The sequence below is a fragment of the Ictidomys tridecemlineatus genome, chromosome 10 (genome assembly GCF_052094955.1).
Source record: "Ictidomys tridecemlineatus isolate mIctTri1 chromosome 10, mIctTri1.hap1, whole genome shotgun sequence".
Lineage (NCBI taxonomy): Eukaryota > Metazoa > Chordata > Mammalia > Rodentia > Sciuridae > Ictidomys > Ictidomys tridecemlineatus.
The window spans coordinates 89597890-89613985 of NC_135486.1; the positions used below are offsets into that span (position 1 = coordinate 89597890).

Below are 16096 nucleotides of genomic sequence, written 5' to 3' on the forward strand. Positions count from 1 at the left end.
CCATCAATGAAGTCTAAAACTTGATGGCTTCACTGCTAAATTCTACCATTTAAAAATCTAATAACAAATCTTCTCAAGCTCCTCCAAAAATTCAAGAAGAAATTTCTACCTCATCTTAAGAGTCCATAATTACTCTGATACCAAAACATAGGCTAATATCTCTGTTGAATATATATTTAAAAGTCCTCAACAAAATACTAGCAAACTAAATCCAACAATACACGAAGAGGAAGAAAAAAAAAGACACCTAAATTGCAAAAGAGAAAGTTAAATTTTTCTGTTTGTCAAGGAAATTGCCATATATGTAGAAAAACCTTGAATAATCTGCCAAAATTGTTGGAACTAATAAATTTTGTAAAACTGCAAGATACAAAATCATCATACATGGGCTGGGGATGTGGCTCAAGCGGTAGCGCGCTCTCCTGGCATGCGTGCCACCTAGGTTGGATCCTCAGCACCTCATACCAACAAAGATGTTGTGTCCGCCGAAAACTAAATAATAAATATTAAAAAATTTAAAAAAAATCATCATACGAAAATCAGCATTTCTATATACTAACAACAAACTATCTGGAAAAAAAATGAACAGTGACATTCACAATATCTATAAAAAATACTTAGGAATTAATTTAACAGAGGAGGTAGAGGACCTGTACACTGAAAACTATAAAACACTGTTGAAAGAAATTGAGGAAGACACAAATAAATGAAAAGGTATCTCACATTTATTGACTGGAAAAATTAATTTACATATATATTTATTTGTTCAAATTAGTTATACATGACAGTAGAATGCATTTTGATGCATCATATATACAAATGGAGTATAACTTCTCATTCTTTTGGTTGTACATGATATAGAGTTACACAGGACATGTAATCATGTATGCACACAGGTTCATAATGTCTTATTCATTCTACTATCATTCATACTCCCATGCCTCCTCCCCTCCCTTTACTCACCTCTGTCTAGACCAAATTACCTCTATTCTCCCTTCACCTTATTGTGAATTAACATCCCCACATCAGAGAAAACATTCAGCCTTTGATTCTTTGGGATTGGCTTATTTCACACACACACACACACATACATATATATATATATATATATATAATATTATAATATAATATATAATATTCTCCAGTTCTATCCATTTACCAGAAAATGCCATAATTTCATTCTTCTTTAAAGCTGAGTAATATTCCATCGTGTGTATATACTACAGTTTCTTTATCCATTCATCTGTTGAAGGGCATCTAGGTTAGTTCCATAGTTTAGTTATTGTGAATTGAGTTGCTATAAACATTGGTGTGGCTGTGTCTGTGTAGTATGTTGATTTTAAGTCCTTTGGGTATGAACCTAGGAGTGGGATGCCTGGGTCAAATAGTAGTTCCATTCCATGTTTTTATAAGAGTCTCCACACTGGTTTCCAGAGTGGTTGCACCAATTTGCAGCCCCACCAGCAAAGTATGAGTGTACCTTTTCTCCCAAAATCCTTACCAACATTTATTGTCATGTGTATTCTTGATATTTGCCATTCTGACTGGAATGAGATGGAATATCAGTGTAATTTTAATTTTCATTTCTCTAATTGCTAGAGATGTTGAACATTTTTTCATATATTTGTTGTTCGATTGTATGGAAAAATTAAATTTGTTAAAATGTTCATACTTCCCAATGTGATCTTCAAGTTCAGTAACATTTTCCCCAAATAGAAAAAATAATCTTAACCAGGAGTGTCAGTACACATTTTAATCCCAGTGACCCTGTAGGCTGAGGCAGGGGATTGCAAGTTCAAGGCCAACCTTGGCAACTTAGTAGGACCCTGTTTCAAAATAAAAAATAAAAAGAGATAAGGATATGTCTCAAGTACCCCTGGGTTCAATCACTAGTACCAAAAAAAAAAAAAAAAAGGGAGCAGGGATTAGAGTGATGAAAATGTCTACTATGGGGGGATATATATATGTGTGTGTGTGTGTGTGTGTGTGTGTGTGTGTGTGTGTGTGTGTGTATCCGTGTGTCCTTGTAATTTCTCATTCATTGAACCATTCATTCATGTACTTAACATTTACTGAATGTAAATTAGACATGTCCTATATATTGAATGTGTCCTATTGAACCTAAATCTACAATGTGAGGGCATTTAGATGTCAGATGTTTGGAAGATGATTAGGACAGGAGGGAAAAATTTATATGAATGGGAAGCGTGCCTTTCTGAAGGAGACCAGAGAGTTCCTGGCTCTTTCTGCCATATGAATTCATGGGAAGAAGAAAAATGTCTGTGAACCAGCTACCATATTTGCTAGCACCTTAATCTTGGAACTCTCTAGAACTGTGAGAAATTAATGTCTGTTGTTTATAATTCATCCAGTGTATGATTTTTTTGTTATAGCAGCTGAAATGAACTAAGGGAATATGTTTTAACCCTCTTGTTCATTCACTAATGATTTGCACATAGCAGTTGTTCAACAGCTTTTCAGTCTAGTATAGGAGGATAATTCTTGTAGATTTCTAGCATTTCTGCACATCTTTCAGGCAGAGGCATTGGCAATTTTTTTTCCTGACTAGGTTTTCAAGTATGCTGAATAGCAAATAGTTCATTATAAAGCCCCTGATTTTTAAAATGTGAGATCCCTGAGCTTAGCATTTCTCAGCTATAATATAAACTTATTGCATAAGCAGCAATCACTTGGGATGCTTCAATATCACTCCTGTGGTATTTGGGGAGAATGGCAATGGAAACCAGTGTATACTAGAGGCTCATGCTCCCTGTTGTGTTGTAATAAAATTGTCTCTAACCCAGGAGTCTCATGTTTTCTTCCAGCATTCATGAGACTAACAATTTGTTTGCTTGCAAGTAGTGTAAAATCTCAGATGTTTCACAGTTCTTGACACCTAGTAGGATAAAATCTCAGACTTCACAGTTCTTGACAAAGCAGACATATACATAGATAGTTAAGATATAGCTTGAAAGGAAAGGTGTTCATGTATGAATATCAATATAAGTTCTGCTTGATGGTAATAGTAGGAGGTAGGTAGAGGAGACACTTATATAATGAATAGGACTTTCATTCATAGAGAAGGGTAATGATATTTCTTTTTTTATTTTTGGATATGTTTTTCTTTTTCTTTTTTTAAAATTTTTATTATTAGTTGTTCAAAACATTACAAAGCTCTTGACATATCATATTTCATACATTTGATTCAAGTGGGTTATGAACTCCCATTTTTACCCCGTATACAGATTGCAGAATCACATCAGTTACACATCCGCGTTTTTACATACTGCCATACTAGTGTATGTTGTGTTCTGTTGCCTATCGTATCCTCTACTATCCCCCTCCCCTCCCCTCCCCTCCCCTCCCATCTTCTCTCTCTATCCCATCTACTGTAATTCATTTCTCTCCCTTGTTTTTTTCCCTTTCCTCTTACTTCCTCTTATATGTAATTTTGTATAACAATGAGGGTCTTCTTCCATTTCCATGCAATTTCCCTTCTCTCTCCCTTTCCCTCCCACCTCTCCCTGTTTAATATTAATCTTCTTCTCATGCTCTTCCTCCCTGGTCTGTTCTTAGTTGTTCTCCTTATATCAAAGAAGACATTTGGCATTTGTTTTTTAGGGATTTGGTAGCTTCACTTAGCATAATCTGCTCTAATGCCATCCATTTCCCTGCAAATTCCATGATTTTGTCATTTTTTAGTGCAGAGTAATACTCCATTGTGTCTAAATGCCACATTTTTTTTTATCCATTCATCTATTGAAGGGTATCTAGGTTGGTTCCACAGTCTAGCTATTGTGAATTGTGCTGCTATGAACATTGATGTAGCAGGGATAGTACGCTCTTTTACGGTCTTTAGGGAATAGTCCAAGAAGGGGAATAGCTGGGTCAAATGGTGGTTCCATTCCCAGCTTACCAAGAAATCTCCATACTGCTTCAAGATATTTCTGATAGAATCACAATGTTCATAAAAACAAAGAATCAGTAAAGAGCCTGCAAAAAAGTGTGTGTGTGTATGCATGTATATGAATATATATGTGTATGTATATGAATATATATATACATACAATATATAATTATCTAAATCACCCTACTGAGCAATAGCACACTGACTTTCTTACTTGTAACTATAACTTGGTGCCCATTGATCCACCTTTCCCCAGCCCTCCCTTCCCTCTTCTTTGTCTAACTTCTAGTAACCAGAATTCTATCTCAACTTCGTGAGATCTATAGTTCCTATTCGATTTTTTCCTTTTTTAAAAAATTTTATTTGTTCTTTTGAGATATATATGACAGTGGGGTATATCTTTGTTGAGAGCCATAACCAAGTCAGGACGGTGCCTGGCATTTTGCCAGAAGGAGTGGTTGAGAAGTAATGCCAGTGAACCATTAAGATGATCATTATCGATTTGTCAAGAGCTTTGTAATGTTTTGAACATCCAATAAAAAAAAAGAAGATTGTTATCTTTGTAGCAGAAATATGGGATCAGAAATTAGTAAAAAACAAACCGAAAGAGTACTGGATCCAGGTGCAGACCTTAGCATTATCTCTCGTCAAGAATGGCCAAAACATTGGCCGTTACAACAAGCCACTCAAATGCCTAGGAGTGGCAACTAATCCCCAGAGAAGTGCGGTGGTATTAGATTGGAAGGATCCTGAAGGATGTGAAGCAACTATACAGCCCTATGTATTGGATCATCTTCCTATAAATTTATGGGGATGAGATGTCCTAGATCAATTAGGACTAACACTAACAAGAGTTCCTGTTGAGTTCTCTCGGAGTTTCTGGAGAATTCCTGTGGGGTTCGGGAAATAAAGTAGTTCCTGTTTGAACCTACAAGTGGCTCTTGACCTCCCGGTTATTTTGTGCCCAGCCAAACTGCAGCATATTTTGATATATTATACATACATGTAATAACTTATTCTAATTAGGATCCCATTCTTTTGTTTGTTTGTTTGTTTGTTTTGTTTTGTTTTTATGTATTACGAAATCCCCAGCTAGTTTTGTTTTTTATTTTGAGACAGGTTCTCCCTAGGTTGGTTAGGGCCTTGCTAAGTTGCTGAGGTTGGTTTTAAGCTTGTTATTTCCCCAAACCTGAGGTTGGGATTACAGGTGTGGGCCACTCTCTTCTCTTCTTTCTTTTGGTACTGGGCATTGAATCCAGGGCCTTGTGCATAATAAGCACACACTCTGCCTCTGAGCTACATACACCCTGGTCCTAGATCCTATTTCGAACACTGATATTAAGCCTATTGCAGTACTTAGGACCCAGTTAACACAAGTTCACATTATTGATCAACCACCTTCTGTGGCCAAGAAATTATGTTGTTCAGCTCGTTCACCTTTTCTCTGAATTAGTTTTTCACCAGACTTGCCACATTTGATTTGTGCTGGTTTTCTTTTTGTCCGTCTCTCCTCAAGTGGGATAGCCTACTTTAGTTACAACTATTAAGTCACTTGTCCTTCCATCTTCTCTGTCATCACCCTCATTTGGGTGGACCATGATTCTTATTTTACTGTTCGTGACACACTTATTATTTTTTTTTTAAAGAGAGAGAGAGAGAGAGAGAGAGAGAGAGAGAGAGAGAGAGAGAGAATTTTTAATATTTATTTTTTAGTTCTCGGCGGACACAACATCTTTATTGGTATGTGGTGCTGAGGATCGAACCCGGACCGCACGCATGCCAGGCGAGCGCGCTACCGCTTGAGCCACATCCTCAGCCCAAGATTTTTAAATTTTTAATAGATTTCAACTAGAATTGTCTAATAGAGGCAAAGATATAACCTGTTCATCTGGTTTCCTCTTCAACAATAGAAAGTTTCAGAGCTGCCTAGCATTTCTTTTTCTTTTTCTTTCTTTCTTTTTTTTTTATATTGGGGATTGAAACCAGGGGTGTTTAACCACTGAGCCACATCCCCAACTCTTTTTAATATTTTATTTAGAGACAGGTCTCTCCTAATTGCTTAGGGCCTCCCTAATTTTTGAGACTGGCTTTGAATTTGTGATCCTCCTGTTTCAGCCTCCCAAGTTGCTGGGATTATAGGCGTGCCCCACTGTACCTGGCTAGGTGCCTAATTTTTCTGATTAGAGATCTTGTACTCTCTCAGACACTAGGGAAGTGCTCCACTGAGCTACATTCCCAGCCTTTTTAATTTTATTTTGAGAGAGGGTCTCCCTAAGCTAACCAGGCTGGCCTCAGCCTTTTGTAGCTGAAATCATAGGAGTGAGCCACCATGTCCAGTTGCTTTTTATTTTTTCAAAGTACACACGGAGTTGAATGTTTTTTTTTTTTTTTTCTTTCTTTCTTTCTCAAAACTGTGTCTTCTTTATTGGAGTGGCATCAGGGACAAGGACCCAGCTTTTAGTAACAGTAAAGCTCTCCTGGGTTCAATCCCCAGTACAAAAAAAAAAAAAAAAAAAAAAAGGCAAGCATCCCACTTAGGAATCAACCTAACAAAAGAGGTGAAAGACCTCTATAACAAAAACTACAGAATACTAAAGAAAGAAATTAGGGCTGGGGATGTGGCTCAAGCGGTAGCACGCTCACCTGGCATGCGTACGGCCCGGGTTCGATTCTCAGCACCACATACCAACAAAGATGTTGTGTCCGCCGAAAACTAAAAAATAAATATTGAAATTCTCTCTCTTTAAAAAAAAAAAGAAATTAATGGGGCTGGGGCCGTAGCTGATCCTCAGCACCACATAAAAATAAATAAATAAAGATATTGTGTACATCTACATATTTAAAAAGAAAGAAATTAAGAAGAACTTAGAAGATTGAAAGATCTCCCTGGTTCTTGGATAGACAGGGTTAATATTGTCAAAATGATCATACTACCAAAAGCATAATACAGATTTATCTATCTATCTCTATGCACAAAACTCAAAGTGGATCAAGGACCTAGGAATTAAACCGGAGATCCTGTGTCTAAAATAGAAGAAAAAATAGGCCCAAATCTCCATCATGTCAGATTAGGCCCCTACTTCCTTAATAAGACTCCTATAGCACAAGAATTAAAATCAAGAATTAATAAATGGGATGGATTCAAACTAAAAAGCTTCTTCTCCGCAAAAGAAACAATCTGGGGGGGTAGGGGCGAGCTAGGATTGTGGCTCAGCGGTAGAGTGCTCGCCTAGCACAAGAGGGACCCAGGTTCGATCCTCAGCACCACATGGAAATGAAGGCATTGTGTTGTGTCCATCTACACCTTGCTGTTTTATCTACTGATAACGCGTGTTTCTCGGCCTCTATATAAAATATATTTTGTACTGAGTCACAGTTTAAAAAGTTTGAGACCATTCTGAAGCCATATTGCTTGCAAGTTGCAGACAAAAACTTCATCAGGTTACCAGGTCTGCTCATTTTCTCAGCCCATGCTCTCCTGTGAATTCTATCTGGAGAGAACTACTTAGCTCCCACTGTGTACAGCACAGGCTCTGTGGCTCTGAGTTGAAAGGTTTTTAAAAATTAGTAGAACTTTTAAAGAACAGTTTTAGATTTACAAAGAAATTGATCAAATCATGAAGGTTTTCTTACACTCCCTTCTAAGATTTGAATATAGTTTTCCCTTTAGCCTCAGGAGGGTAGGATTTGATTCTCAAAGTCACAAGTTAATGACATTAAGAAGGTGGAAAACTTAATCCAATGTGGAGTTTAGAGGTAGACATTTTGGAAAGTTATTAAGATTAGATAGTTCTTAGGGTGGAGCTCCCATGATTGGATCCTGGTGACTTTATAAGGAACCGGTAGAGACCAGAGAGAAGTACATACTCCCTGCCTCCTGCAACGTGATATTGTGTGCACCCCCTTTGGAGTCTGAAAAGAAGGATAGGAGGAAGGACATCACCCTTGACCTTGACCTCCCAAACTGTGAGTTAATAGAGGTATTATTATTATTATTATTTTGGTACCAGGTATTGAACCCAAAGGCACTTAACTACTGAGCCACATCCTTAACCCACGCTTTAAATTTTTTTTGTTTAGTTGTTGATGGACACAATACCTTTATTTTATTTATTTATTTTTATGTGGTGCTGAGGATTGAACCTAGTGCCTCACAAATGCCCCAGCCCCAGCCCGCAACCCCTTTTGGTATTTTATTAGAGACAGGATCTTGCTGAGTTGCGCCTTACTAAGTTGCTGAGACTGGCTTTGAACCACAATCCTTCTGCCTCAGTCATTTATTTTGTAGAAGGACCCTCAGTTGTAATTTATCGGGTATTTTTCTCATGATTGAATGGAGATAGCGGCTTGGGGGAGGAAGACCACAGAGGTAAAGTCACATTCTCTCAAATATCAGTGGTTAATACTCTCAACATGACCCATCTTTGTTAATGTTGACCTTGATTACCTGGCTGAGGGGATGTTTGTCAGGCTTCTCCACAAGAATATTAAAATATTTCTTTTTAAAAAAAAATTTTGTTTTTTAGTTGTAGATGGACATAATTCCTTTATTTATTTTTAAAAATATTTTTTTTAGTTGAAGATGGACACAATACCTTTATTTTATTTGTTTATTTTTATGTGGTGCCAGGGATTGAACCCTTTGCCTCATACACGCTAGGCAAGTGCTCTACCACTGAGCCACAACCCCATCCCATATTTTATTTATTTTTATGTGGTGCTGAGGATCAAACCCAGTGCCTCCACACGTGCTAGACAAGTGCTCTGTCACTGAGCTATAACCACAGTCAAAATGTTACTCTCTTTAAATTCTCTTCCCATGCTATACACTTTGAAAAGAAGTCATTATTTTCAGAATACACTTCAGAAATAAAGTGTTATTTGCCATCCTTCAAGGTGGCTTATTTATGCAAATTATTTGGAATTCTCCTGTGAGTGAGATTGCTTCTTCTCTCCCATTTATTTTTTTAATTCTCCTGCCTTATTATCCTGAATAGCTGGGCTTATAGCCATGCACTTTTATAAACTCAGTATTTTCTTTTAATATTTGTTTTTTAGTTGTAGTTGGACACACTATCTTTCTTTTATTTTTATGTGGTGCTGAGGATGGAACCCAGGGCCTCTTACGTGCTAGGCGAGTGTTCATCCGCTGAGTCACAATCCCAGCCCTCAGTATTTTCTTAATTCATTATTCCAAATATGAAAACATTTCTACAACATCTAACATTTTTTTAGAGTTTATCAGAAGCAAAAGATGGAAAAATGTTTGATAAATGATACAAGAGAAATTATTTGAAATTATAAATGTCATAGAAAAATTAGAGGTCTTTAGTTTTCCTGTTTATAAAAAAATATAAAAAGAACTTGATTTTTTTAAACTTTCCTTTTTTGCAATGCTGAGAATTGAACCCAGAACCTGCTACATTCTAGGCAAGTGCTCTACTACCAAATTATACCTCTAGCACTTAGAAGGGAAACTTATAAAGACAGAAAATTATTCTGGTTGGGCTCCTTGAATAGTAAGTAGAAAGTAGATTATGAGGTAAACTTGGAAAATTTAGCAAGAGAAAATTATGTACATTGACAAGTAGAGAACAAATGGAAATGAATATACTTTGTTCACTGATTTGTGCAATGACATTTTAAGATAGCCTTGTTAAAATAGTTTTCATTAATTTATAAATTATTTTGGCTGACTAAACATTATTTTCGGGGCTGGGGATGTGGCTCAAGTGGCAGCGCGCTCGCCTGGCATGCGTGCGGCCCCGGGTTCCATCATCAGCACCACATACCAACAAAGATGTTGTGTCCGCCAAAAACTAAAAAATAAATATTAAAATTCTCTCTCTCTCTCTCTCTCTCTCTCTCTCTCTCTCTCTCTCTCTCCTCTCTCTCTATCCTTAAAAAAAAAACAAACATTATTTTCTTTTTCTGTACCTGGAATTCAGTTCAGGGTGCTGTACCAATGAGCTACTGAGCTGAGTCCCCAGTTCCCACCCACTCCCCACATTTTTTTTTTTTTAATTTGAGACAAGTTCTCTCTTAAGTTGTCCAGACTGGACTTAAATTCCTTCCTCAGTTTCCTGAGTGGCTGAACTTACAGGTCTGTGCCACCACACCTAGCAGACTCAGCATTATTTAAGGGATCTCAGAAAGATCAAAATTGGAAAGATGTTGAGGAGAGATTTGGCTACAATACAGTGTATATGGACTGGGGATATAATGCAGTGGTTGAATGTTTGCCTGATATGCCCAAGATGTTGGGTCCAATACCACAAAACCAAACCAAAACAAAACCCCCAAATAGCATATGTATAATGTGTTCTGATTTGTATAAAAATGTTTAATCGTATTCATAGAAAAAAATCTTGAATATGCATCAGCCTGAACACGATTATCTATTTCTGTAGTATTGGTAGTTCTTATAAAAAAACCAGAAATCAGAATAAGTTATAGAAAAACTCAATAAACTTTAGACAAGACTAAAATACTTTTTTTTTTGGTGGTGCCATGGATTGAACTCAGGGCCTTTTGCATGCTAGGCAAGCACTCTACCATTGAACTATGTCCCAAGCCCCCAAATACATCTCTATTATTTTTTTAAAAAATGTTTAGTTGTAGATAGACACAATACCTTTGTTTTATTTATTTATGTGGTGCTTAGGATCAAACCTAGTGCCACATGCATGTGAGGCAAATGCTCTACCACTGAGCCACAACCCCAGACCTCTATTAATTTTTTAAATAGAGATTAAATGCCTGGGATTGAACTCAGGGGCACTTAACCACTGGACCACATCCCTAGACTTTTCTATTATTTATTTATTTTAATTATTTATTTCTTAGTTGGACACAATATCTTTATTTATTTTTTCTGTGGTGCCTAGAATGTGCTAGGTGAGTGCTCTATCGCTGAGCCACAACCCCAGTCCCTCAGTTTTTCATTTTGAGACAGAGTCTCGATAAATTGCTTAGGGCTACACCAAATTGCGGATGGTTGTTTTGAACTTGGGATCCTCCTGCCTTGGCTTCTGAGAGATTGGAATTATAGGCATGTGTCACCATACCCAGCTCCCCCCAAAACATTTTTAAATGTAATGTTTCTTAAGAAGTAAAACAAGAAAAAAAATTCACAGATGAATTAAGATTGAGGGGGTGGGTAAAGTTCAATTATAGCTAAAAATGGGGTCTGAATGGTTGATCAGAAAGAAGACATTTTTTATTGGAATGAAGAAGTAATTCTAATATAATATTAAGTAATTGGGATTTAGTAAGTCATTTTAGAGATGAAGTTTCCTCATTATATAGGTTGATAGCTATAGAGTAGGAGGTCTCTGGAGTTTAGAAATATAAGGATGTTGTAGTGATTCATATTTGGGACAATTCACACTAGTTCCCATTCTAATCAGAATTCAAGAGGAACATGATAGAATCGGGAGCATTTCTTATAAGAGCAATGGTTCTTAAAACTTAGTCTGCAACCCACTTCAATGATTAAAAATTATTGAGGACCTCAAAGAATTTAGGTATGCAGGGGTTATATATATCCATAGTTACTATATTAAGAATTAAAATATACTTATTGGTTTAATTTTAAAATACTCAAAACATTTTGACATAACTTGCATATTTTTATGAAAAGAAACTGTATTTTCCAAAATACAGTTTTCTGAAAAGAATGACATTGTTTTTTACATTTTTTTTTCAAATCTCTTATTATTTAACTTAGAATACAGCTAGATTCTATATGGTTGAATTATATCATGAAACTCAGGCCTTAGAAGGAGCATTAATTATCTTTTTGGATAGTCCTGGGTAAGACTTTTTGTACTTTTTTTTTATATGTATGCACATATTATCATACAAACAAGTAGACTGTGAATATCCATCCATTCATCTATCTTGTATTTTGTTTTCTTTTGCTTTTTGCAGTACTGAGGATTAAACTCAGGGATGTTTTACCACTGAGCCACATCCCCTGTCCTTTTATTTTTCATTTCACACAAGGTCTTGCTAAATTGCCTGAAACTTTTGATCTTCTTGCCTCAGCTTTTTGAGTTGCTATATTACAGGTGTGTGCCACTGTGCCTGGCTTGAATGAATCTTTTATTGATACATGATTTTGTAATATCCGGCCTTGGTCATTTGGAAAGTCATTTGGAAAATGATGGTTCACTGTTATATGGATCTTCCATATGTTGACATATTTCATCATATAATATCAAAAGGTCCATATTTGTTTTCAGCTCTGTCTTTGAAGTCTTGGGAAACTGTCCAGCTCATGGTGGTGAACATACATTTTTCCAATTTTCAAATTCCACTTGAAAGCTAAATTTTATCATTGGCAACAAATACTGCCAAGTGTTTGCTTGAAGTGTTAACTCACTTAGTTCATTTGGGGGAAAATATTTGTGAATTCCCAAGTTGGAATAACATTGGTTTGTCAATCGTTCTTTCAGGCAGAATGATATTCTATAAAAGCAGCTATTTCAGCAGGTAACTCAAGCACAATTGCTTTTCTTCAAGACAGCTTTGGCATGCAGCAGAATTTCATTTGTCCTTCCCATTTCTTCACAAAATATGAGAAAGTGTTGAAATTTAATAAAATTAAGGTGATACAATGGAAACAACTTAATTTAGTATAACATAACTTTTTATTGCATTGAAGAGTACAGACTTCAAGTGCTATGAAGCAAGTAGTAAGAGGAGAAAAATAGGTGGGGTTGGTCAGGTCAGGAGGCAGGATTTTCTTATTTGTTGCGGTACTGAGGATTGAACCCAGGACGCCTCACACATGCTAGGTGAGCCCTGACATACACCCCCAGCCGTTTTTATTTTAATATTGAGACAGGGTCTATCCCACTGTGCCCAAGCTGGCCTTGAACTTGTGGACCTCCTGTCTCCGCCTTCCGCGTCGCTAGGATTACACACAGGCGCCACTGCAGCCGGAGCGACAGGATTTTTAAATGGGATTTGAAGGATTGGCACAGTTTGGAAGAAAGGGTGGGAAGGGAAATTATTTGCTCAGAATGTACAAACGAAGAGCAAACCTTGACTACTGACATCTTGGCGATATGAAAGGTAATTAAGGAACAAAGGTGTTCCCTTGTGGTTCTGGGTGTATGAGGAGGTGATGGGCAGCGCGCCCTGTGTCAACCTTACCCTTTAAGGGGATGGAGTTGGGGATTGGTGAAGGTGCGGAGTTAGCGATCGCAGCTGCGAGGGAAAGTTTCGTTAATGAAAATACACTTATGTCGCAGACTTTGTCTATAGATTAAAAACCCACTAAAAAAAAAAAGTAGTTTGCCAGAGGGAAAAGTAGCTTAATCAATATACTTCGGAGGCGTGTGGCAAGAGGTTTTGGAATATTCGCGATGATCTGAAACTCCTCGAGGTGGAATACTTATGTTGAAAACACCGTTTTGACAAATAGTTACTAGAAGTCACAAAACTTGTCGGGTATTGTGTCTCTTGAGCTCAGAGAACTGTGATTGCTTCACTAGTGAGCACCTCGAGGAAGCACTTTGCATATTGATTTCCGTGGCCTTCGCAATTGCATAAAACTGGGCTCCTCGCGCTTGCCGTAACGCGGACTCTACCATTGCTTTCTGAGGGGGGATTTGGAAGCAGCGGAAGAAGGCGATCAGAGGGTGTGTGTTGGGCAAAGCCGGTTGCTCAGGAGGACGTTTGATTTACAGATCTAGTAATCGGCCTGTCCTTCTCCCTCTTCCCCTTCCCTACTGTCCCTGCCCCGCCCCGGAGCGACGGCGGCCTTGGGCTTTGAGGTATTTCCTCGCGGAGGCAGGTGAGTGTCGGCGCGCGGGCTCCCCGGGCTTTGCTCCCCACCCCCCGCGTCTCCAGGGCGGGTGGCGGAGGCCGGCCGGGGAGGCGGCCTCGGCGCACAGTAATGGCAGCGCTGTGAGCAGGGAACGCGAGCTGACAGCCGCCACCACCGCCGCCGCCCACCTTCCTCGCCGGGGGCTTCGTCCTTCACTCCTTCGGGTTGCCTCCCCTCCCCTTGCCCCCTGCCCCTTGTCCTGCTTCTGCAGAAGGTAACCCCGCTGAGGGTTGGGGAGCCGGGCTGCAGGCGCCTGGAAACTTCCCTTCCCGGCTAATGGGTGGAGGGGATGGGGCGGAGGAAAGGAGTTGGGGGCGACGACGGGAGAGGGATGGATGAAAGGGGGAGATCAAGAAAGATGGTGTCCTGTAAGTGACCTCGGCTCCCCAGAGTACTGACCCTTAAGCCCGGCCATCCCTTGGACTGGATCTCGGGCCTCGCCGACCCGGTCTTGGCCGCCCCTCCCTTGGTTCCATTTTTCCTTCAAAGGAGGGAAGGTGAGAGAGTGCGTGTACTCCTGCTTATTTACGTGCCGACACGATACAGAGGTCTCTGTGTTGAGGTGGGGGTGGCATCAATCTCATACATCCTTACCACGAGTATTTTCACTTTTGTTTTCGCAGACAGTGAAGATTGATAGCTTTGGGGAGGAGTATTCTACGTGCATGCTAGACCTCCTGTCTCAACACTTAGGGTTTGGTGAAATAAGATCCTCAGACTGTCTTTCAGCACTTGGTTACACACTAGGGAGTCTGGACCATTCCCTACCATTATGTGCTTGCAAATAAAAGCTCCGAATTGCACACTGTTATTATTATTATTAAGTTCTCTCTCTCCCTTGAACTGCTATGACCAGTTGAATGGCAATGCCCTGGAAGTTTAAATTTGAAGATAGTAGGATGTAAACTATTAACATTCTCTTTAAACTCTTTGACTTTGAATATGAAAAATCTTGGAATAAGACCTGTCACAAACTTATATTCGTAGTGAAGTATGAGAAATAATCGTTTTGTTCTATTCCCTACACTTTAAAATCTCACATACTTTTCCAAGACCTGACAACTGATCTAATTAGTTATAATTTGCCTCTTTTGCCCTTATGCAGTATTTGGAAGACCTTTCCAAAAGGATCACAGATGAAATAATTGTACATAGTGTTTTTTTTTAAGAATTTAATCTTTATTTATTTGTTTTCATGTGGTGCTGAGAATCAAACCCAGTGCTTCACAAATGCTAGGCAGGTGCTCTAACGTAAGCTACAATCCCAGCCCCATACATTGTGTTCTCTGAGATCTGTTTTTTCAGATGCTGTTTGAGTTGGGGGAACATTTTTATTGTATGCATTACCTTTTGAATATTAGATGTTCAAAAGCATCTGAAATACTCCATTCTCTCTGGAGATTTTCAGTGTTTTATAGATAGGAAGATAGTTTGTTCATGTCTTTCCCTTTCCTGTCATTAAATTAAATGTTGTAGACCTTCAGTTTTCCCATATTTATTAAGCACCTGGTCTGCATGCCAAGAAATATCACAGGCATTAGGGATACAGAATTGCAGCTTCAGTGCTAGTTGGGGAGGGAGAGAATAGGAAACAAATAATTCCAGAGAATAAGTGCTGTGATGGAATAAAATAAGGAGTTGTGGTTGGGAGAAGAGAAGATTATTTCAGATACTGTGGTCAGGAAATACCTTTCTGTGGTGACCTTTGATCTGATGTTTGAAAAATGAGAAGACTCTAGCCTTTGTAAGTTCTGGAGGAGGAGTGTTCCTTTCAGAGGGTTCAGTAAATGGAAGATCTCTGAGGTGGTATCACACTTGAGTCCAGCAAACTGAAAATCAACTCATTGTAGATAGATGCTGGTGAGAGAGAAGTTTACATCATAGCTAGAGACTAAGTCTTATGGGGTCTTATTTTTCAAAACAGTTTTGACTTTTACGCTTAAAGTACACTGAAAAGTTTTTTTTTTTTTTAAAATAAAGAACTGGGAGTATATGGTCTGAATTAAAATCTGACTGTAGATTGGAGAAGAAAATCAGGGCACCTGTAGGAAGAAAAGTGGCCATGGAGCATTGAGACGAGTGACCAGGTTGGAAAATATGTTTTGGGACGAAAAATATTTATTGAACTTGTTATAGTTTGGATATGTGTGTAGTTGGTTGGAATGGGGTGTCTCCTGGGTTTTTGACTTCAGCTAGAGAATGGTGATGCCATGTACTAGATGGGGAAGAGGTGAGGGAAACAGGTTATGTGGAAATGGAATTGGATTAGACATATTTGAGTAGGATCTAGTTCTTCAGGTAGAGGTGAGAAGTAGGCAATTGGGTATACAAGTTGAATTTAGTGGAAAGGT

At 38.4% G+C, this 16096-nt stretch overlaps 1 protein-coding gene across 3 annotated transcripts in view; it reads left to right on the top strand.

Annotated features, from left to right (window-relative positions):
• The first annotated feature begins 12850 nt into the window (after positions 1-12850).
• Cul2 (cullin 2) overlaps positions 12851-16096 on the top strand; it is a 94678-nt gene continuing 91432 nt past the window's right edge. Inside the window, exon 1 of one of the 3 annotated variants that reach the window (XM_078023398.1) lies at positions 12851-12988. The gene's annotated coding sequence lies outside the window, so the exon portion shown is untranslated. Of the gene's footprint in view, positions 12989-13513; positions 13713-13766; positions 13960-16096 lie in introns of those variants that run through there. The other 2 variants (XM_005330838.3, XM_005330837.3) reach the window with 2 other exon arrangements.